Source organism: Rutilus rutilus, assembly GCF_951802725.1.
Source record: "Rutilus rutilus genome assembly, chromosome: 9".
NCBI lineage: Eukaryota > Metazoa > Chordata > Actinopteri > Cypriniformes > Leuciscidae > Rutilus > Rutilus rutilus.
In genome coordinates this window covers 4,977,791-5,001,258 of record NC_140223.1, presented here as the reverse complement: position 1 = coordinate 5,001,258, position 23,468 = coordinate 4,977,791, and the positions used below count along the sequence as shown (strand labels likewise).

Sequence of the window (23,468 nt, the reverse complement as noted above, 5' to 3'; positions counted from 1 at the left end):
TCTTTGCGAGAAAAGGAATGCTTCAACTGATGCAAATGTACCATATGTATTCATGTATACACAGAGGGATAGTGGATTGTACCATGTGAAAGCATTGGGTAAATTCCATTTTTAAACATAAGCATTAGGTGTTTGTGTTACCTTAAAAGGAATCTGTAAGTCTCTCTGTAATGTATATAAGCTCAATCTTACTGTACCACCTCAGAGGAACATAAAGGCATGAGGGCGTGAGAGGAAGGAAACGTAGAGATGATGGGGTAAGGAAGGAGAAACTCAGAGAAACCAATCTGGAATGTAGACCTCTAATGTAGCCTTATATTCGTATATGCCTGTTTCTCTCTGTCTGACACATGATACATAATAAATTGAGATCTCATGGCAAAAGTAACTGGTGTAGCTTCCGTGATTCAACCATAATGGGGGAAACCATGATTTTAAATCTACAAGCAGTTTTAATGACGTACAGAACACAATGCTTCAGAAAATCCAATCTGGCTGTTTACAAGACAGTCGCATTGGCACATACTGTATCTGATTTATATCTGATTTATTTCCACATATGAACGAGGCCTGAAACCGATCTTAAAATATCTGAATACATACATTTTTACACTGTAAAAATGTTTCATTTTTCATCCTGTTTACACTGTCATAGAACACATCCGATCTGTGTCACATATGAGCAAAAAATCCGAATTGGGTCTCATTTCACTGACAGTGTAAAAAAGGCCTTGGATCATAATCTTGTACAGCAGTTGTCATTCACATTTTGACTAGTAACAAGAGGATGACAAAACTAACCTTTGGTACATCAAAAATATGACATTTGTTAAACAGATCTCACTGTTTATCACTTCATCATCATTATCTCACTCACTTTCTGTTTTCTGTTATTGAATCAGGGTTCACTTGAAAATTCACATTTATCCTCCTTGAACTCATTCTAACAACTTAATGTTTTAATATGTTTCAGACCCAGTGGAAGTGAAAGAGCCAAGGCAAGAGCTGAAGTTAAAGGTGATGATGCTGTAGTTTGTTTCAGCCTGTTGACACCAATAAAACCACTTAATGTGTCAATTTACTGAAGATCTCAGACATCACCATAATGAATGAGCTGAAAACAGGGAACTTTTGGAGACAAAGAGGTTTTTCAGCAGCAGTTTAACATGATGGCTCTGTACTTTTTAAATGCAGATTGGATAAAAACACAGTGATCACAGTTCACACCTGCAGTGAAGCCCCTCCCACAACAATTCACCAATAAATACTGGGAATATTCCCATCATCCTACAAGAGAAGGACAAACTCCAGGAGTAGCAGCTGAAATCTGTGTGGCTGTTAAAGATGGAGTTTATTAAAGAGGAGATTGAAGACATGAGTGATCCAGAACCATCCAGAATAAAACATGAAGATACTGAGGAACAAATAGGTTGGTGTCCATTCTTGCTTCTTCATTGTTGACTGCTTTGGTAGATGTGAATTAATAAGCAGTATATGGATGATAAATGATGGAGAAATACATACAAATGATCATAACCTTTATAGCAGTTGTCAAACATTTTAACTGTATAAACAAGTGAATGACATAAAACTTTGCCACATAAAAGAACTGAAACCTGATCTCTGTTGCTTTCTGCTACTAAATTAAACTGTACTTCTGTGTATTTTAGACCAGGTGAGAGTGAAAGAGCAAAGACAAGAACTGAATGAAGTGGAGGAGGAACATCGTAACTTTACAATTCAAAGAACAAAAGCCAAAAAGACGCACACCTGCACTCAGTGTGGAAAGAGTTTCACACGGAAAGAAAACCTTAACATACACATGAGAATTCACACTGGAGAGAAACCGTATACATGCACTCAGTGTGAGAAGAGTTTTTCTCTGTCTGGATCTCTGAAATCACATGAGCGAGTTCACACTGGAGAGAAACCGTATACATGCACTCAGTGTGGAAAGAGTTTCACACAGAAAGGAGACCTTAACACACACATGAGAATTCACACTGGAGAGAAACCGTATACATGCACTCAGTGTGGAAAGAGTTTTTCTCAAGCATCAACTCTCAGTGTTCATCTGCGTATTCACTCTGGAGAGAAACCATTTAACTGTGATCAGTGTGGTAAAGATTTTATTTCATCATCACATCTAAAAACACACCTGAAAGTTCATTCAGATGAGAGGCCTTATGTGTGTTCTCTCTGTGGAAAGAGTTATTCACAGCCTGACAGTTTTCAAAAGCACAAGAAAACACATAATGAAGTGAGAGATCATGTCTGTTTGGACTGTGGGAAGAGCTTTACTACATCTGACAGTCTGAAACGGCACCAAAGAATTCATACTGGAGAAAAACCTTACATATGCTCATATTGTCACAAGAGTTTCACTCACTCTGGATCTTTGAGAGAACATGAGCGAGTTCATACTGGAGAGAAGCCGTACGACTGTACTCAGTGTGAGAAGAGTTTCACACAGAAAGGAAACCTTAAGGCACACATGAGAATTCACACTGGAGAGAAACCGTATCCATGCACTCAGTGTGAGAAGAGTTTCACATCTTCAGCCATACTCAAGTATCATCTGCACATTCACTCTGGAGAAAAGCCATTTAACTGTGATCAGTGTGGTAAAGATTTTATTTCATCATCAAATCTAAAAGATCACCTAAAAGTTCATTCAGATGAGAAGCCTTATGTGTGTTCTCTCTGTGGAAAGAGTTTTTCAAGACTGTACAATTTTAAACAGCACCAGAAAACACATAATGATCCATAATGATAATCTCTGAAATCACACGAGCAACTTTATACTGTAGAAAAACTGTACGACTGTATTCAGTGTGAGAAGAGTTTCACCCAATCAAATAATCTATGGACTCATATTTAAAAAAAAAAGCATTGTTCTGTGTCACAGCGAGCAAATGTTATGTGAGATTCACATAAAGTAAATATGTAGTTAGTTAACTAATAAACTAGTGTTGCTGTAACAACAAGTCCTCCAACCCATACGACCATTTAGGTCATTTGTCACTACCTTCAAATACGACACATAAGGGCGTTCCCTAAATTAGCGCCCCTACCGGCAGCAGAAATGCAACATAAACTTTCGCCTCAATGCATTGTTTTTTATTTTTTATTTACCTGCTACCAGTTTACGTCAAACTCCCAGTTATTCAAAGTGGTTTATTGCTATAAAAAGATATGGATTTTTGATGACTTCATCACACAGGTAGGGTTTCCGTCTGTCTCGTATTGTCCCATGTTTATGAATGAAATTATGTCATGATTCAAATCGGTGTATATTTCAAGCTGTGTGACATTAAAATCATTCAAACAGACGCCAGCATTAGTTAGTTTTCATTGTGATATTAAATTTTAAATTCGCCTGTAGTGGAAAAGTAATCATGCAAAAAGTCCACACATTTACTATGTTTTACCATAGTAAAAACTGTCGATCCACCATGTCATGTGTAGTACTAAAGCACAGTAACCGCATCCCATACCATGCTTCTTCCACTGTAACTGTAACCACAACACTTACAATGCTTTCACTGTAGTTGTAATGAATTTGATGTTAAAACACAGTAACAACATTTACCATACTTTTACCACAGAAACTGTGTTTTATTGTGTACTATTGTAGTTAAAGCATAGTAACACAACATTTACCATGCTTTTACTACAGTTACTGTAGTTGTAATGTGGTATTTGTAGTTAAAACACAGTAACAACATTTACCATACTTTTACCACAGAAACTGTGGTTTCACTGTGTAGCCTAATATTTGTAAACCACAGTAACACAGTACGTAAAGTGGTTTTAACACAGTAACTGTAGATTTACTGAAGTATTTGTTGATAAAGCACAGTAATTCACCATGCTGTACTCAAAAAAAAAAAAAAGACTATTGCTGTTCTATTACAAGATAGAAAGTCTAAGGCCTTCAATAGCCGTACAGCAAACCCAACTAATCTGGAGCCTATTACATGTCAAACTAAGATTGCTGTGGGGACAAAAAGGACTGTTAAGTTAGCACTTTTAAACATTCGCTCACTTAAAAATAAATCACTTCTAGTCAACGACTTAACCACAAACAACCTGGATTTTATGCTCCTAAATGAAACCTGGCTAGAAGACAGCTGCAGTGCAACAGTCCTAAATGAAACAGCCCCTCCTAACTTTACTCTTATGAGTGTCTGCAGAGCTGTTAAGAGAGGTGGGGGTCTAGCTGCTCTTTTTAAAGATATCTATCAATGTAAGCAAATATCATTTGAGAATTACCCGTCTTTCGAATATCTGGGTACTGTGTTAAAAGGTGCTCCACACATTTTAATTATCATTATTTACAGGCCTCCAAAATACTCTCCAGCCTTTGCTGAGGACTTTACAGAACTGTTATCAACAATTACCTCAGAGTTTGACTGTTTTGCCATTGCTGGAGATTTTAACATCCACATAGATAGTGCAGAAAACAATATGGCAAAAGAAATCAAAACTGTTTTAAAAACTTTTGATCTGACTCAGCATGTACATGGACCCACACACAATTGTGGACACACTCTAGATTTACTCATCAGTAAGGGTCTAAACATTTCATCGATTGTTATTAAGGATGTAGCACTGTCTGATCATTTCTGTATTTTCTTTGATATATTGATCTCTCCTGCCACTGAAGCTAGATCTGTGTCTGTCAAGAAGAGATGCTTAAATGAGAACACTAGTGTACTATTTATGAAGGCTATATCTTTAACACCAAGCATATCTGCAGACTCTGTTGATTTTCTCCTTGATTCTTTTAACTCAAAAGTTAAAAGTGTATTTGATGATATTGCTCCTGTTAAAGGCAGGGTAGGTAGAAATGGTCTAAAAATTTTATTTTTCAAATTTGTTTAAACTTTATGTACATATCAATACATAATTAAAATGTAAGTACTCTGAAAAAGAAAGTATGAAAATCGAGTGTCTGTAGACCTCTCACGACTGTTTTAAAGACATCTCATTATTTCCATTCACTCCACCCCCTCATTTCTGTGCTTCTTCCAAAGCCACGCCCCCAAAACACATGAACGCGCGACTCCGACCGCTGAGCTAGAGGACGCATTATTTACCTGAGACAAGCGGAGGGGAAGGAGCATGCAGTGACATCATGTCACTTTAGATTGCTCTTTCTCTGCCATTGTTTTGGTATTCCTAGGTTCAGTGCCTTCTTCTTCTTCTTCGATAGATTTTATTGGCAGCTTGCAAACATAGTGCATTACCGCCATCTACTGGACGGAGGTGTGATCAGGTTCCGTGCCTCTCGCACTCCTCAAATCAAACGGTCGCGCGCAAGTGGGCAGGTGCTGTGTGGCAAAAGGGTGGTTGCCATGGTTGCGAGAGAGTGACAGTCGCCTAAGCCAATCCTTTGATTCGTCCCGAATCGAAATAATGAGCTGTGTTTAATACAGATTAAACGGTCTAGAGTCACTTGATTTTTATACTCTTTTTTTCAGAGTTCTTACATTTTAATTATGTATTGATATATATAGAAAGTTTTAACAAATTTGGATCTTTAATTTTTAATAAATCCTACCTACCCTGCCTTTAAAGTCAGGAAGAAGAGTGGCAGACAAAAAGCACCTTGGAGAAACTCAACAGCAGTGAAAAATATGAAAAGACAATGCAGAAAAGCAGAGCGCATGTGGCGGAAGACAAAACTTGTAGTCCATTATAACATCTACAAAGACAGCCTTCATGCTTTCAATATGGAACTGGGCAAAGCTAGACAGACTTTCTTCTCAAATATTATAAACAGCAATTTAAACAACACACGCACTCTTTTTGCTACTGTAGAGAGACTGACAAACCCCCCAAGCCAGATTCCCAGTGCAGTGAGTTTGCTTCTTTCTTCTCTGAGAAAATCAATAATAGCAGAAAGGTGATCAGCACATCCTTGAGTTGCTCTGGGGACAGACAGATCAATCCACCAGAGAAAGTAGTTACTATGTCTGACTTCAAAGAAATTGATGGCAAGATTTTGGAAGAAACCGTACAGCACCTTAAAACATCAACCTGCACTCTTGACACACTTCCCACATCTTTTTTCAAAAGTGTGTTAAACAGTTTAGAAGCAGATCTTCTAGAAGTGGTAAATGCCTCACTTCTCTCTGGGAGTTTTCCAAACTCCCTGAAAACTGCAGTTGTCAAGCCCCTCCTGAAAAAGAGCAATCTGGATAAGACCATATTAAGCAACTATAGACCGATCTCAAATCTTCCTTTCATAGGCAAGATCATTGAAAAAGTTGTCTTCAATCAGCTGAACTTATGCTCGAATGGATCCTTTGACAATTTTCAATCTGGTTTCCGACCGCACCACAGCACAGAGACAGCGCTCATAAAGATAATAAACGATATTCGCTTAAATACTGATTCAGGCAAATTATCCGTGCTGGTGCTACTCGACCTCAGTGCTGCATTTGACACTGTCGATCATAACATACTTCTTGACAGGCTGGAAAACTGGGTGGAGCTTTCTGGGATAGTCCTAAAATGGTTCAGGTCATACTTAGATGGGAGAGGTTATTATGTGAGTATAGGAGACCATAAGTCTGAGTGGAGATCCATGACATGCGGAGTCCCTCAAGGCTCAATTCTTGCACCACTCCTGTTCAACCTGTATATGCTCCCAATGAGCCAAATAATGAGAAAGAACCAAAATTGCTTACCACAGCTATGCAGACGACACACAGCTCTACTTAGCCCTATCGCCTAACGATTACAGCCCCATTGTCTCCCTGTGCCAATGCATTGATGAAGTCAACAGTTGGATGTGTCAAAAATTTCTTCAGTTAAAATATTGCAAGAATTAGATGCTTTGTTTCTAGACAAGACTTAGAGAAACTTGTTCATGCTTTCATCACCAGCAGGGTGGATTATTGTAATGGACTCCTCACTGGCCTTCCCAAAAAGACCATAAGACAGTTGCAGCTCATACAGAACGCTGCCGCCAGGATTCTGAGCAGAACCAGAAAATATGAACATATCACACCAGTCCTCAGGTCTTTACACTGGCTCCCAGTTAGATTTAGGATTGATTTTAAAGTATTATTACTGGTATATAAATCATTCAATGGCCTAGGACCTCAATACATTACAGATATGCTCACTGAATATAAACCCAACAGATCACTCAGATCACTAGGATCATATCAGCTAGAAATACCAAGGGTTCACTCTAAGCATGGCGAGTCTGCTTTTAGCTATTATGCCAGCCGCAGCTGGAACCAGCTTCCAGAGGAGATCAGACGTGCTCCTACAGTAGTCACATTCAAATCCAGACTCAAAACACATCTGTTTAGCTATGCATTTAATGAATGAGCACTGTGCCAATGTTTGTCCGACTGTTTGTACTGTACTGTATTTTATTTTTTATTTTTCTAAACTGTTTTAATTATTCTTATTTCTTTTTATTATTTTAATTTCTTCTATGTATGAAATGTGCTATATAAATAAACTTGCCTTGCCTGGCCCACACCACCCCTGAGATTCGATTGGCCACCCCAGGTGCCACCCCAAAATCCTACTCTACGATTGGCCATTAACGTGGTCAAAGGCGGAACCTTTGTTGACGCACTTGCTGCCTTTAAGTCAGCGCGGGAGCTTGGACAGTCAGACACCAGAACTCAGAAATGTAAGTAGCAAGTGTTTGATGTAAGCTAACCAACGATATATGGCTTATTGTTTTTTAGCATGTGAGTTTACAGCACTACTACTTGTGCTAGCACGCAAAGATATCTATTTACCTATCACATCTGCCTTGATATCTAATCGCACACACAGCCCAGTATCACGTCTGTTGAATCACGTCATGTAGGCTAATTTAGTATACTGTACCTGCCTATTCTGCCTACTCAGTCGACATTTGCTAGGTCATTAACTGTTAACTGTAGGCTACTTTTGTAAAAAGCATTTAATGATTTATCATTAGCAGATTAGCAGACGCAATTTTGTGCTAAAAAACGTAGCCTACATTATATTTTAACCAAGGAACCAAATTAAACACGCCAGCAAGGTAGCTCGCCCCTACCTTCAGTAAGTTAGGCTTAGGCTATATTCCCAGATAAATTCCACGCAGGGTTTCGTTTTTGTTTGTTCTATATATAGAGTCGATGTTTTCAAGCCCTGTGTTGCTAACATACCTAGGCTGTGAAATTAAGGTCTAGCCTAATGGTGGGTTTAATTGAATTTGAGTAATAGGATATGCAACCATTTACATCTGGAGATAGTTATTTGTGCTCGCCAAAATCATAGAAATTATCATTACAAGACACTTACAGTATCTCCTGTAATCCAAGACAGATTTTCTTCGAGTTGTTAGGCTGTAGAGCATTTATTTTAACAAATGACATGGAAAACATAATTAATTTTATCCACATATCCTTATGCACAATGCACAACAACAATTTAGCTTAAACCGTGAGAATCAAGCAAACCTCACGGCATACCTGTCAAGTTTTGGATTTTGAAATAAGGGAAATTTTCCGGCGCCCACCGCGAGCACTTGCACATCACCAATGCAGTAATGACATGAAAGAGTAGTCTATGTCGTTTAAACTTTATAAATAGTAATAGTTTAGCTCACAGGTCAGATGTGGCCTTTGATTAAGCTTTAATTTTGTGTAATTAATTGTAAATAATACGTTCTTTGTTGTGCATTGTGCCATTTGTGAAGACCATCAAGGTGTGGCCTGCGGGGGCAGATTTCTCACTCCAGGAAAGGTTTCTACACACAGACTGGAGTATGTTTGCTTCTCAAGCCACCAGTGGCTCTCACACGGACATTGACTGCTACACCTCCTCTGTACTGGATTATATTAATACCACCATTGACAGTGTTACAACCCAGAAGCAGATCACCACATACCCAAATCAGAAGCCATGGATGAACAGGGAAGTGCGACTCCTATTGAAGACACGCAATACTGCCTTCAGATCAGGAGATGCACAAGCCTATAGTACATCCAGAGCAAATCTGAAAAGGGGCATCAAAGAGGCCAAGCACTGCTACAAGCTTAAGATAGAGGGACACTTTTCCAACGCTGACCCTCGGCGCATGTGGCAGGGCATTCAGGCCATCAGTGACTACAAACCCTCTCACTCCACCCCCGCAGCCACTGATGTCAACTTCCTGAACGAGCTAAATGACTTTTATGCTCGCTTTGAAAGAGACAACAGAGAAACTGCCACCAAGCTCAAATCCTCAGCTGACCACCCACCGATCACACTCTCCTCCACAGATGTCTGCAATGCACTGAGCAGGATCAGCGCGCACAAGGCTGCTGGACCAGACAACATCCCTGGACGCGTACTCAGGGCATGTGCGGAGCAGCTCGCTGGGGTTTTTACAGACATTTTCAACCTGTCTCTTGCCCAAGCAGCTGTACCAACATGCTTTAAATGCACTTCCATTGTGCCAGTGCCAAAACACTCCAGCCCGAAGTGCCTTAATGACTACCGCCCTGTAGCACTCACACCCATCGTAATGAAGTGCTTTGAGCGGCTGGTCCTGGCACACCTAAAAGACTCTCTACCATCCACATTGGACTCACACCAGTTTGCCTACCGTAGCAATAGGAGCACAGAGGATGCAGTCTCCATGGCACTGCACTCTGTGCTCACACATCTGGACAATAAGAACACTTATGCACGCATGCTGTTTGTTGACTTCAGCTCAGCATTCAACACTGTCATCCCAACTAAGTTAATAGCCAAACTTGGAGACCTGGGCTTCAACACCTCCATGTGCAACTGGATTTTGGACTTCTTGACCAACAGACCCCAGAATGTTCGATCAGGCTCCAACTGCTCCACATCCATCACACTCAACACTGGTGTACCACAGGGCTGTGTGCTAAGCCCGTTCCTCTACTCCCTCTTCACCTCCGACTGCAAGCCTGTGTACGGATCTAATTCCATCGTCAAGTTTGCGGACGACACTACGGTGATTGGTCTCATCAGCAACAACGATGAGACTGCCTATAGGGAGGAGATCAAGCACCTGGCCACATGGTGCACCGAAAATAACCAGCTCCTCAACACCACCAAAACGAAGGAGCTCATCGTGGACTTCAGGAAAGTGTCAAGAGGCACACACGACACCATCCACATCAATGGAATGGCTGTTGAGCGTGTCTCCAGTTTCAAGTTCCTGGGGATCCACATCTCGGCGGACATGACCTGGACAACCAACACCTCCAGCCTGGTCAAGAAGGCTCACCAGCGCCTTTTCTTCCTGAGGACACTGAGGAAGAATCAGCTTTCCTCCACTATCCTGGTGAACTTCTATCGCTGTGCAATAGAAAGCATCCTGACCAACTGTGCTACAGTGTGGTATGGGAGCTGTTCTGTTGCAGAGCGCAAGGCACTGCAGCGGGTGGTGAAAACCGCCCAGCGCATCACTGGGACTCCACTACCTGCCATCGAGCACATCCAGAGGAAACGCTGTCTGCATCGAGCTCGCAGCATCCTTAAGGACTCCTCTCACCCAGCCCACAGACTGTTTTCTCTCCTGCCCTCCGGCAGGCGTTTCAGGTGCCTCCGGACCAGGACCAGCAGACTAAAGAACAGTTTTTTCCCCAGAGCTGTCTCTTTATTAAACTCTAACCCTCATTGATCCCACTCCCCTTATATACTGATTGACTCTCCTCTCCCTCCTCACACCTGCCTCCATTTTGTTATTTGCAATACTATAATGTTCATTTGCACTGCTGACTGTTATTACAGTAACAACTGTTTACATATGCATCTTGCACTACTACCTTGACTGGAATATGCTCAATTTGCACTGCCGACTGTTTATTTACAGTACCGACTGTTTATATATACATTGCAATATCGTACCTTAACTGTAATATGCAATTACTTTCCACTGCACTTTCACTCGGATAGCTTCTGTCCAAACTTTATTTGCACTACTTTAAATCCATTGTTATACTGCTCATTAGCCTAACTTATACATATATCTATTTGTTAAATTCTGTTTATAGTAATAGCCATCTGTATATTATGCTCACATTCTGTTTATAGTAACAACCATCTGTATATATATATTCATAGTACATATCTATCTGTAAAATTCTGTTTATAGTAACAGCCATCTGTATATTATATTCAGTACATATCTATCTGTAAACATTCTGTTTATAGTAATAGCCATCTGTATATTATTATATTCAGTACATATCTAGCTGTAAACTCTGTTCACAGTAATAGTTATCTGTATATTATATTCATAGGACAATCTATCTGTAAATTTTTGTTTATAATAGTATTCAACTCTATATTTATTCAGTACATATCCATGTTCTGCACTTATGGAACCACTGTATATCCTGCACTTGCTGCTATTGCACTTCTGGTTAGACTTAAACTGCATTTCGTTGCCTTGTACCTGTACTTGTGTAATGACAATAAAGTTGAATCTAATCTAATCTAATCTAATTTCATGTTTGTTTCATTTCAATTTCTAATAATAATGTAAGTAATAATTACTAATAATCTAAATGGAAAAAAACAGTTCTTCGTTAGCAAGAAAAGCAAACCTGATGAAGACAGTGAACTGATCAGAGCAGCTGACGTTAGCAGTACCAGCAGTGGTTCAGATAATGTTAGCGAGTCAGATCAGGATGATGATGAGCATGACTGAGCTAGCAGCTTCACCTGATGACCTGGGTATGTAAAATCTAGAATAAAATTTTATGGTATCATTGATTTAATAGGCTATGTATTTGAAAAAAATATATATATATATTAATAGCATTTTTATTTAGCCTACACAAAATAAAAAATTTTAGGCATCTAAGTGAAATCATGTGAAATCATTCTAAATGCTATATCAGATTCAGACAAGGGTGCTGGAGACACTTCAGATCCTTATAAGGGTATGACATCTCAGCTATATCTGATTGAATTGCACTTGTTTTAGTTAATACAACAAAATGTATTTTACATTTAAATTTAGGTCCATCATCATCATCTTGTCTCACTGGTTGTCCACTTGCTGCTACAAACCCAACCCCTGGACCTCATGGTGTGTACTGTATGTTTTATCCTGGTTAAAATATATATAGAAAACACATGTTTGTATGATTTGCTGAATTACTTTTGTTCTTTCCAGACATCTCCCAATCAAGGGCAGCAGATCCAACTCAACCTGTGCTGAGGATGTTTCCCAAGACCACACAAGGTCAGAGAAGAAGGGCATTCAACCCGCAGTGGTACAGCAAGTATTCTTGGTTAGAGTACTCTGTTAGCAAAGATTCAGCTTAATGTTATGCATGTAGACATTTCTCACTCCCTTCAGCGTCAGAATCAGTATTTACGTCCCAGGCAGGTTTTTCACATTGGAAGAAAGCGCTGTATAAAGATGGAGGCCTTACATTGCATGACCGGTCTGACAGTCACGTTAATGCAATGTTTGCTTGGCGAGAATATAAGAATCGTATGCTGTCTGATTCTGGGTTAATGGATTTAATTGATCAAGAGTACAAAAGAAAAGTTGAGGAGAACAGGAGATACATAAAAACAATTGCAGAGGTTCTGTTGTTAACAGCAACTCAGAAGCAGGCTCAGAGGGGCCATCGGGAGTCAGAGGACTCTGACAATAGGGGGAATTTCATAGAAACTCTAACTGTGATTGCTAATCATGATGCCCTTATAAGTGAGAAAATGAGGGAAAAGGGGAATGCAAAGTACACATCTGGAACCATACAGAATGAAATTATGGAGTGTCTTGCAAACATGGTGAGGGATGCCATTGTAAAGGAGGTGAAGGAGAGAGAGGTTTTCTCAGTAATTGCAGATGAAAGCAAAGACCTCCAGAAAAAGGAGCAGCTGTCGTTGGTAGTGAGATATTACTACAGTACATGAAAGTTTCCTTGACTTTCAGCATGCTCAGGATTTGGATGCTAAGGGACTTAGTGATAAAATCATACAATGCCTTGAAAAATATGGGCTCAATTACAAGGATAACCTGATTGGGCAAGGCTATGATGGAGCAGCTGTGATGAGTGGGAAACACTCTGGTGTGGCAGCCAGAATTCAGGCAGAGGCTAAACAGGCATTTTATGTCCACTGTAATGCCCACTGCCTGACTCTAGTCTTAGTGGACACAGTGAAGTCAGTGGCAGAGGTAGATTGTTTCTTCACCCTCCTCCAAAGACTCTATGTGTATATGACCGGGTCCTATGTACATCAAAAATGGCTGGAGGTTCAAAAAGATATGTATGGTGGCCAATGCAGAGAGTTGCAAAAACTGAGTGATACACTATGGGCGTGTAGAGCGGTGGCTTGCAGGAACTTATTGGATAGATTACCAGCCGTCCTGCATGTTCTTGAGCAGATCAGTTCAGAGGACAATGGGGACAGATCTGTTGATGCTCGAGGTTTATTAGCACAGATTGACCTTACATTCATAGCCTTACTGACAACTTTCCAAAAACTTCTTGGAACCACAAAGCGACTCTCTGACCTGCTACAGGCCCCCTCACTTGACTTAGCCATAGCAGTTGATTTGATTGAATCACTTCATGCTACATTTCAGGAGTACAGGAACGAGACATTTGCACATGATTTGTGGCAAGAAATATCGGAGACAGCCAAGCTGTGTAATGTAGCAGTTGAAAATGTCACACAAAAGAGAGAACAGAGAGTGAGCTCAAAACTGGGTGGGTCTCATATAACTTGTACTATAGGCCTACGCAGGGGTGATGAGGACAAAAACTCATTCAGGCAAAGGTTACTGTACCCAATCCTAGATTCCATCATGAGTGAGATGGACAGAAGGTTTTCAAAGTCAAACTGTGTACTCGTGAATGGGATACAGGCACTGAACCCTCAAAGCTGTACATTCCTAGACAAGGGTCAAGTCTTAGAATTAGGTGATTTGTATGGCAGTGATCAAGAGGACTTGACCCATGAGCTGCATCAGGCCAGAAGGTTTGTAAAGAGAAAGATGGACAGTGGGGCAGTACAATTGGGAAGTGTTACAGACTTCACTGTATTTTTGGAACCCTATAAAGAGGTGTTCCCTGACCTCTTTAGGCTTTGCAAGGTTGCCACAGCTATCCCAGTGAGTACTGCAGGCTGTGAACGGAGCTTCTCAGCCCTGAAGCTAATAAAGACACACTTGCGGACCACTATGGTTGATGGTAGGCTTAGTCACTTAGGTGTGTTAAGTATTGAATCCAGTTCTACCAGAAAGACTCGGGAGAGATAAATTGATATAACAAGCGTATATTTATTAACAGCCCAGCAAGCATAAATTGATAAAGTTCTTTGGCGTAGGCCCCGTCCTTAGCGCAATGCGAGGGTAGCGAAAGCTGCATATCGTGCCTGAAGACGAAGGCAGGGGCGCAGCCGAGCCCCTGGAGGTAAAGGAAGGGACCATCCTGGTGGTGGTGGGGAGGATGAAGGGGAACGTACCATCTTGGTGGTGGTTGGGGAGGATGGAGGTAATAGGCAGCGTCAGCATCTGCGAACTCAGACAAATGTACGTACCAATCTTTTATACTGTGAGTGATAACACATGATTGGTTAGAAGTGAGGTAATACATGACGTGCTGATTGAGTCTTCCTGGCAGAACTTTACGCTAAAGCTTTCATGAGAGCAAAAGCTTTAAATATGGATGACTTTATCAAGGTTTTCGCCAGCTCACACAAAAATCGGCGCATTCAGTTGTTTTAACACCATTATATAGATGGGCAAACAAATTGTAATTCATTGTTCCATGAATAAATAGTATTTAGCTGAGAACTTGGATTTTGGATGTTAACAGCTATAGAAATAGATGGCCAAAGATATAATGTTTGAGTTGTTATTGTGAAAAACAAAAAGTCTTGAAGGTGTATTTTTATGTTTGAGATGCTTGTTTATTTATATTTGATTTTATTCAAATAAAAAGAAATTTGATTTAAGAGTACAGTCTTTGTCCTTCAATTTATGAGTATGGTGTTCGATGCATGATTTTATGATGCCACAATTGAATTAATCAGTGCTCCACTAAGGCCACCCCTGTTAAAAAAGTCTAGAATCGCCACTGTATACGTTTGCTTTACTGAATCTCACAGTTTATATTAATTATTGGACTTTTACTCACAAAATCACACATTGTCAGTGAAATGGTCATTTTATTTGTTGTTATTGTACAGAGTTATTGTACAGATATATGTTATTGTATACATCTGTTTATGAAATACAGGTTTTATGTAACTAAAACAAAAGTAAAAAAAAAAAAAAAACTGATCAAATTCAGGGAATTGTTTCATATATTAACAAATAACAGATTGTTGTTGTTTTTCTACATTTGTTTCCAGTCTCTTTTAATTTTGGTATTTCAATCAAATTCAATCAAAATTATTTTCAATTATTTTCTTTCTTGTTCTCTTAACATATAAAACACAAATCTTGTGGCATTTCACAGAAACACTAGTTTATTAGTTAAGTAACTACATATTTACTTTATGTGAATCTAACAAAACATTTGCTCGCTGTGACACAGAACAATGATTTCTTTTTAACAAGAAATCTTTAGGCTACGCCTATGTCTCACACCATTTACTTGAATGTATTTGACATGACAATGAAATGTTGCTCATTGTGACGACTTCTTACGACATATCTTCATGTGACTCAGAAGGCTTTTTTTATGTTTGAAACTCTTCTCACACTGAGTACAGTCGTACGGCTTCTCTCCAGTATGAACTCGCTCGTGTGCTTTCAGGTTTCCAGACTGAGTGAAACTCTTGTCACAATATGAGCACTTGTAAGGTTTTTCTCCAGTATGATTTCTTTGGTGCTGTTTCAGATGACTAGATGCAGTAAAGCTCTTCCCACAGTCAAAGCACATATAATCTCTCACTTCATTGTGTGTTTTCTGGTGCTGTTTAAAACTGTCCAACCTTGAAAAACTCTTTCCACAGAGAGAACACACATAAGGCCTCTCATCTGAATGAACTTTCAGGTGTGTTTTTAGATTTGTTAATGAAATAAAATCTTTACCACACTGATCACAGTTAAATGGTTTCTCTCCAGAGTGAACGTGCAGATGAAGACTGAGAGTTGATGCTTGAGAAAAACCCTTTCCACACTGAGTGCATGTATACGGTTTCTCTCCAGTGTGAATTCTCATGTGTCTCTTAAGGTCTCCTTTCCCTGTGAAACTCTTTCCACACTGAGTGCATGTATACAGCTTCTCTCCAGAGTGAACACGCAGATGAACAGTGAGACCTGATGCTCGAGAAAAACTCTTTCCACACTGAGTGCAGGTGTGCGTCTTTTTGGCTTTTGTTCTACGATGTTCCTCCTCCACTTCATTCAGTTCTTGTCTTTGCTCTTTTACTCTCACCTGGTCTAAAATACACAGAAATACAGTTAGAATCAGTTCAAGTGAAACCTTATTTAATAGCAGAAAGCAACAGAGATCAGATCTTTCACTTTTTGTTCTGTCATTCACTTGCTAATATAGTAAAAATATGTTTGATAAATGCTATATACAAGTTTATGATCATTCAGATGCATTTGTCCATCATTTATCATCCATATACTGCTTATTAATTCACATCTACCAAAGCAGTCAACAATGAAGAATCAAGAATGGACACCAACCTATTTGTTCCTCAGTATCTTCATGTTTTATTCTGGATGGTTCTGGATCACTCATGTCTTCAATCTCCTCTTTAATAAACTCCATCTTTAACAGTCACACAGATTTCAGCTGCTACTCCTGGAGTTTGTCCTTCTCTTGTAGGATGATGGGAATATTCCCAGTATTTATTGGTGAATTGTTGTGGGAGGGGCTTCACTGCAGGTGTGAACTGTGATCACTGTGTTTTTATCCAATCTGCATTTAAAAAGTACAGAGTCATCATGTTAAACTGCTGCTGAAAAACCTCTTTGTCTCCAAAAGTTCCCTGTTTTCAGCTCATTCATTATGGTGATGTCTGAGATCTTCTGTAAATTGGCACATTAAAGGTCCCGTTCTTCGTGATCCCATGTTTCAAACTTTAGTTAGTGTGTAATGTTGTTGTTAGAGTATAAATAATATCTGTAAAATTATAAAGCTCAAAGTTCAATGCCAAGCGAGATATTTTATTTAACAGAAGTTGACTACAAAAAACGGCTCGATTGGACTACACCCCTCTACATCCTGCTTTAATGATGTCACTAGAACCGTGTTTTCACTAACCTCCGCCCACAGGAACACAGGCGTATTGATGGCGAACGACAGACGTGGTTGATGTTTGTCTATAATCGGATACCGCAAAAGTTTAATTCGAAGTTGTTAGTTTGCTCTGTCCATTTCACCACGGACTGTTTTTCTAACCTGGAATAATATCAAGCAGACTTCTCTCAGCGTTTCATACTGACGAAGGGGGCAATTTCAACTATATTCCAGCAAGCGGTAAGTAGTGATTTACTATGGAAGTAGCGATCAACTTCACATCGTTTCTCTTATAAGGATAAAAATAATCTTACTTAAACTGTGATTAATATACAGAAAGCAATCAAAGAACAATCCCTTTCTAATTGCCCAAGCTATCAATCACACAGCGCAAGTTTATCTGGACACTTGCCAAAACTCGTTATGAAATCAATGACGCTGCACAACGAATCTCTTAGTGTATTTATATACCTCATGTTTGCATTGGTGAAATCATTAGTGAGTGCAGAAACTGCGTTGCAATGATAAGATCTTTTTTCACGCGATCAACAGACTGTCATCTGCTCAATGCTCATAACTGCAACCTTTTATGTGATTGAAATAGATCTAAATACTTAAAAAACTTCTCACGATTCGTTAATCCCGATAGCTGTAATAGTAAAAACTTATAATAGCTGTAATAGTAAAAGTTTTCCAGATAGTTCCACATGTAATGCCAGATATTTCATATGCAAGCATGTCAGCCAATCACAGCAGAGGGCGTTTACACTGAAGTCTCACAGCAGACACGCCCCTTCAAACAGAGCGTTCAAATCAAGGGATGAAATCAGGCTAGGAAATATGCCTTTTATTTCTAAATTATACAAAAAATTGATCTAAAAAACATACTAACATTATAAGGGCACCCCAGGAAACATTATAAAATAATAAAATAATCCATGGAATGGGACCTTTAAGCTCATTTTATTGGTGTCTACAGGCTGAAACAAACTACAGCATCATCACCTTTAACTTCAGCTCTTGTCTTTGCTCTTTCACCTCCATCTGGTCTGAAACATATTAAAACATTAAGTTGTTAGAATGAGTTCAAGGAGGATAAATGTGAATTTTCAAGTGATTAAATAACAGAAAACAAGTGAGATCTGTTTATCAAATATTATATTATTGATGTACCAAAAGTTATTGTAATCCTCTTGTTAATAGTCAAAATGTGAACGACAACTGCTGTACAAGATTATTATAAGGACATTTATATTCCTAGATTATTCGCTAATATTTCACATCTCTTATGATTGGCATCAAATAATATAGCCTATTAAGCATTTTAACTAATTAAAACAAATCATAAAATCAGCCATCATTATTTTTAACGTTGAAAATGGTGTTTTGTGTAAAAGGTAACTATAGAATTAAACAATAGAATCTGGTTAGTCAGATAATAGGCTAAATGTTTTGTCTTTGAACTTTCATTATACAAATCAAAATTACACACCAGTGAATGATAATAATTAATAATAATAATAATTCGTTACATTTATATAGCGCTTTTTCTGAGACCTCAAAGCGCTTTACATATGGAAGAGGGGAATCTCCTCAACCACCACCAATGTGCAGCATCCACTTCGATGATGCGACGGCAGCCATATTGCACCAGAACGCCCACCACACACCAGCTTACTGGTGGAGAGGAGACAGTGATGAAGCCAATCAGTATATGGGGATGATTAGGAGGCCATGATGGACAGAGGCCAAGGGGCAGATTTGGCCAGGATGCCGGGATTACACCCCTACTCTTTTTCGAAGGACATCCTGGGATTTTTAATGACCACAGAGAGTCAGGACCTCGGTTTAACGTCTCATCCGAAGTACGGTGCTCTTTGACAGTATAGTGTCCCCGTCACTATACTGGGGCATTAGGACCCACACAGACCGCAGGGTGAGCACCCCCTGCTGGCCTCGCTAACACCTCTTCCAGCAGCAACCTAGTTTTCCCAGGAGGTCTCCCATCCAGGTACTAACCAGGCTCAGCCCTGCTTAGCTTCAGTGGGCAACCAGTCTTGGGCTACAGGGTGATATGGCTGCTGGCTAAAGTCCAGTGGAACGCTGGAGTTAGTCCAGTGGAATGATGTCAAAAAATGTCTTGTAAATATATAGCAGATTTCACCCAGCAACACAAATGAACCACATCTGCAGTTTATTGACAGAGGACAGACAATCAACATAAACACATGTCTTCAGATTCACTGTCTTTCAGCTGAAGGATGCATGAGAAAAGACATGTTAATTACCGTCCTCCCTAACCTAACAGTAACTGCAATTCATCGGTAACACTTTACAATACGGGTGCACTAATCTGTATTAATTCATGCTTAACTAATGCACACATAATGATGTGTTAATATGTGACTCATGAAGAACTAAACCAATAATTAATGATTTCTGCATCAGTAATTAATAAAGATTCTAAATGATTAATAGATTAAAGGGATAGTTCACCCAAAAATGAAAATTCTGTCAGTAATTACTCACCCTCATGTTGTTCCAACCGCGTCCGCGTAAGACCTTCGTTCATCTTCGGAACACAAATTAAGATATTTTTGATGAAATCTGAGCCATGTCTCACTCCTCCATAGGCTGCTAGGTGGCCCAAACTTGCTGGCCCAGAAAAGTTATTAAAGAGATCGTTAATATAGTCCAAGTGACTCCAGTGGCTCAATCTTAAGTATATCAAGCGACGAGAATACTTTTTGTGCGCAAAAACAAACAAAAATAACGACTTTATTCTACTATTCATTTCCTTCTCTCTCGACCTCTAGTTGGTTCGCGTAGTGTTTTTGCGCAGCGCGTCTGTGTTACACGTCACCACGTAGGCTCACTATAGGCCGACGCTGGTCATGTGTGTGATGCGTGATGACGTGCAACACAGACGCGCAGCGCAAAAACACTACGAGGCCCAGAGAGAAGGAAATGAAAAGTGGAATAAAGTCATTATTTTTGTTTGTTTTTGCGCACAAAAAGTATTCTCGTCGCTTGATATACTTAAGATTGAGCCACTGGAGTCACTTGGACTATATTAACGATCTCTTTAATAACTTTTCTGGGCCAGCAAGTTTCGGTCACATAGAAGCCTATGGAGGAGTGAGACAGCTCTCAGATTTCATCAAAAATATCTTAATTTGTGTTCCGAAGATGAACGAAGGTCTTACATGGTTGGAACAACATGAGGGTGAGTAATTACTGACAGAATTTTCATTTTTGGGTGAACTAACCCTTTAAGTAATATATGAATTGCTATTAATTAAATGTGTCATAATGTATTAATTCCTTAATAACTTATTTTACTTACTAAAAGTGTAAATTAAGTACTACAGCAGTGTAAAGTGTAAACTTCACATTGAGGGAGAGTCTGAGAGCACCTTTAATAGTCCACTGATGAAGGTCAGGTGCAAGGTAATCAGTGCCAGGTATGTGGGAAATGTAGTTCAAATGGTTTAATATTCAGGAGAGGGTTCCCTCTGGTGGTGAGCAGGAGGAACCTGCTCTAGGTCTCGAGTGGACAGCCAGACCCACTGACCTGGAGTATATTCGGGATTGGGGCGACGGTGACGATTGGCCTGCGACTTCTGTCTCCTGACAGCATGTAGCAAGTGGATGTGAGCCTGATTCCAGATGTCTTCGCTTCTCTGGAGCCAATCGTTGACAGAGGGTACATCGGTAGGTTCCCCTGACCATGGAAATAGGGGAGGTTGGAAGGCCATTATACATTGGAATGGAGTTAGTCCAGTGGAAGGTTTCTGGAGAGTTCTATGCATACTCAGCCCACATGAGGAATCGGCTCCAGTCTGCTTGGTTCTGATGACAATAGGATCTGAGGAACCGGGTGATCTCCTGTTTGACCATTCGATTGTGGGTGATATCCTGAAGTGAGGCTAATGTTGATGTTGAGTTGTTGGAAGAATGGTGACCATACTCTGGATGTGAATTGGGGCCCTCGGTCCGACACGATGTCCTCAGGAAGGCCATAGAAGCGAAACACAAAGTTGCACATGAGTTCGACAAATGCAGTCTCAAATGCTGTAGGCAGCTTGGGAAGTGGAATTAAACGGCAGACCATAGAGAAGCGATCTATGACAGTGAATATTGTGGTATTCCCATTGGATTTGGGGAGATCGGTAATAAAGTCCAATGGGAATACCACAATACTCACTGTCATAGATCGCTTATCTATGGTCTGCCATTTAATTCCACTTCCACTTCCCAAGCTGCCTACAGCATTTGAGACTATGGCAACTATGGCAAGATGGGACCATGGTCGGTGGGGAACTGGCAATGGTTGCAGTAGGCCAGATGGTAACTCAGTTTGTGGTGCTAGAGTACGAAATGTCAAAGCATATTCTGCTGTGGTACTCCTGCCCTGGCTCAACGCAAGTAGTTGATCATCAGCTCTCATACCTCCCTCCGGGTGTTCCAATATTTCCTGGAATCGATGGAAAAGCAGTGCCATCATCTCTCCAAACCGCCGTCATCCACTCTAACGCCTTGCCAGTGAGGAGTGAGCATACAGAGGAAATCTTGCTGGCATCGGTGCTGTTGTTGATCTTGCGTCCACACTCACATTCGGTTGAGAAGGGACTGGGTTCGTAATTGACATTTGCGAACTCTGTAGCGTCCTCCTGACGAGCTCCTCCGTTACTGTAGTTAAATGGGTTAGCTGATGTTGATGAATGGCGAGTTGGTTAGCTTGAGTGGAAATCTCTGTGGACATTTGAACCAGAACTGCTGGATCGTATGTTGGTGAAGTTTTCTGTAATGAAGCTTCAGGAGAGCGAGGATCCATTCACAGTTTTATTATAATCAGGGTCAATCACCAGCAAACACAACAGTAGAGATAAGGCAACTCATAATCCAGAAACAGGCATAAAGTCAGGGCAGGCAGCAAACTTACATAAATCAGTCCAGTATAGAATATAGTCCAGGGCAGGCAGCAAAGAATCAAGACGAGAATAGACAGTCCAGAAGTAATCCACGGGAAGAAACGCTCAGGGTTGATCATCAGGGTAAAGACAAAACTTCGCAATGAGGTAGAGTCTGAGAGCACCTTAAATAGTCCACTGATGAAGGTCAGGTGCAAGGTAATCAGTGCCAGATATGTGGGAAATGTAGTTCAAATGGTTTAATATTCAGGAGAGTGTTCCCTCTGGTGGTGAGCAGGAGGAACCACGGGAGTCTTGTTTGTGACAGGTAGTAGTAAATAAAAAAGAAATAGACTTAGCCCTCACACTGTTGAACAAATCCTGTTCCTTAATATAAAACTTGATACAAGAAACCCTATTATGAGGAACCTTATTGGTTCTACAGCTCAATGTAAGTTGTGTATATTTTGTAATTCTATGTTTATTGTGTGTCAATTACATATTTTGATTTTTGTTTGACTGTTTGTTCAGAGGGTTATCTTTTGGCTTCATTCAATATGGACACTTCATCTGGACTATGCTGTGCTCTTATTCTACACCTTTGTTGATTACCTGGACTGGTGCTTGGTTATGATTTGAAACACTTTATGTTGGAATTCTACTCCTGGATTTCTACTGAACTTTTGGAATATTGGAAACACTCGTCTCCTACCTGAACTACTTGTGGTGTGGTGAGGAATTGACTTTATTTCTGCCTAGAACTGAAATGTTCTAACATAATGAAATTATGATCTCCCTTTTCTTTGTAGAAAAATGTAATTATTTGCTGACAATATTGCTGTTGTGTGTATATACTGTATATATATTTATGATATTTGGGTTATCTCACAATTTAACTCTACTCTTGGATGAATGGATCCCCTTCGTTTAGTATGTGACCAAAACTAGAATGTTACAAGTTAGCTTTAAAGCCAATCCTCCTTATATGTTCATACAAGTATATGTTGCTTTAGCTAAAGGGATTCAGTTTTTTGTATTTAATAATTTAGGGAACAGACCCAGTCTCTATATGATGATATCTAGGTGAAAGAGTCTCTTTATGATGGGATTTATCAGACCTCAGTGACGTGAGACAGACAACGGTCGGTTTAGCCAGTCTGTCTGTTTCCTGACCTGAGCCCCAGATTGTCATGTTTGAGCTCTAAGACTATGTGCCATATTACTAGAGAGAAGAGCGGCACCATCCCAGGAGGATGAATACCATCTCTTCTCAACAGGTCAGGTCTGCCCCAAAAACTTTTCCAAATGTCTATGAACGACGTGACGTCGAGAGTGACCAACTGAAAGGGAACACGTTTAAAAG

General features: G+C 39.9%; 1 long non-coding RNA gene across 1 annotated transcript in view; it reads right to left on the bottom strand.

Moving 5' to 3' along the window:
* Positions 1 to 18,241, bottom strand: part of LOC311296696 — a 143,076-nt gene extending 124,835 nt beyond the window's left edge. The window contains exons 1-2 of the long non-coding RNA XR_014628682.1: positions 18,198 to 18,241; positions 16,637 to 16,871 (exon numbers count right to left, since the gene is read on the bottom strand). This is a non-coding gene — a long non-coding RNA (uncharacterized lncRNA). The remainder of the gene's footprint in view (positions 1 to 16,636; positions 16,872 to 18,197) is intronic.
* Between the last annotated feature and the right edge of the window lie 5,227 nt (positions 18,242 to 23,468).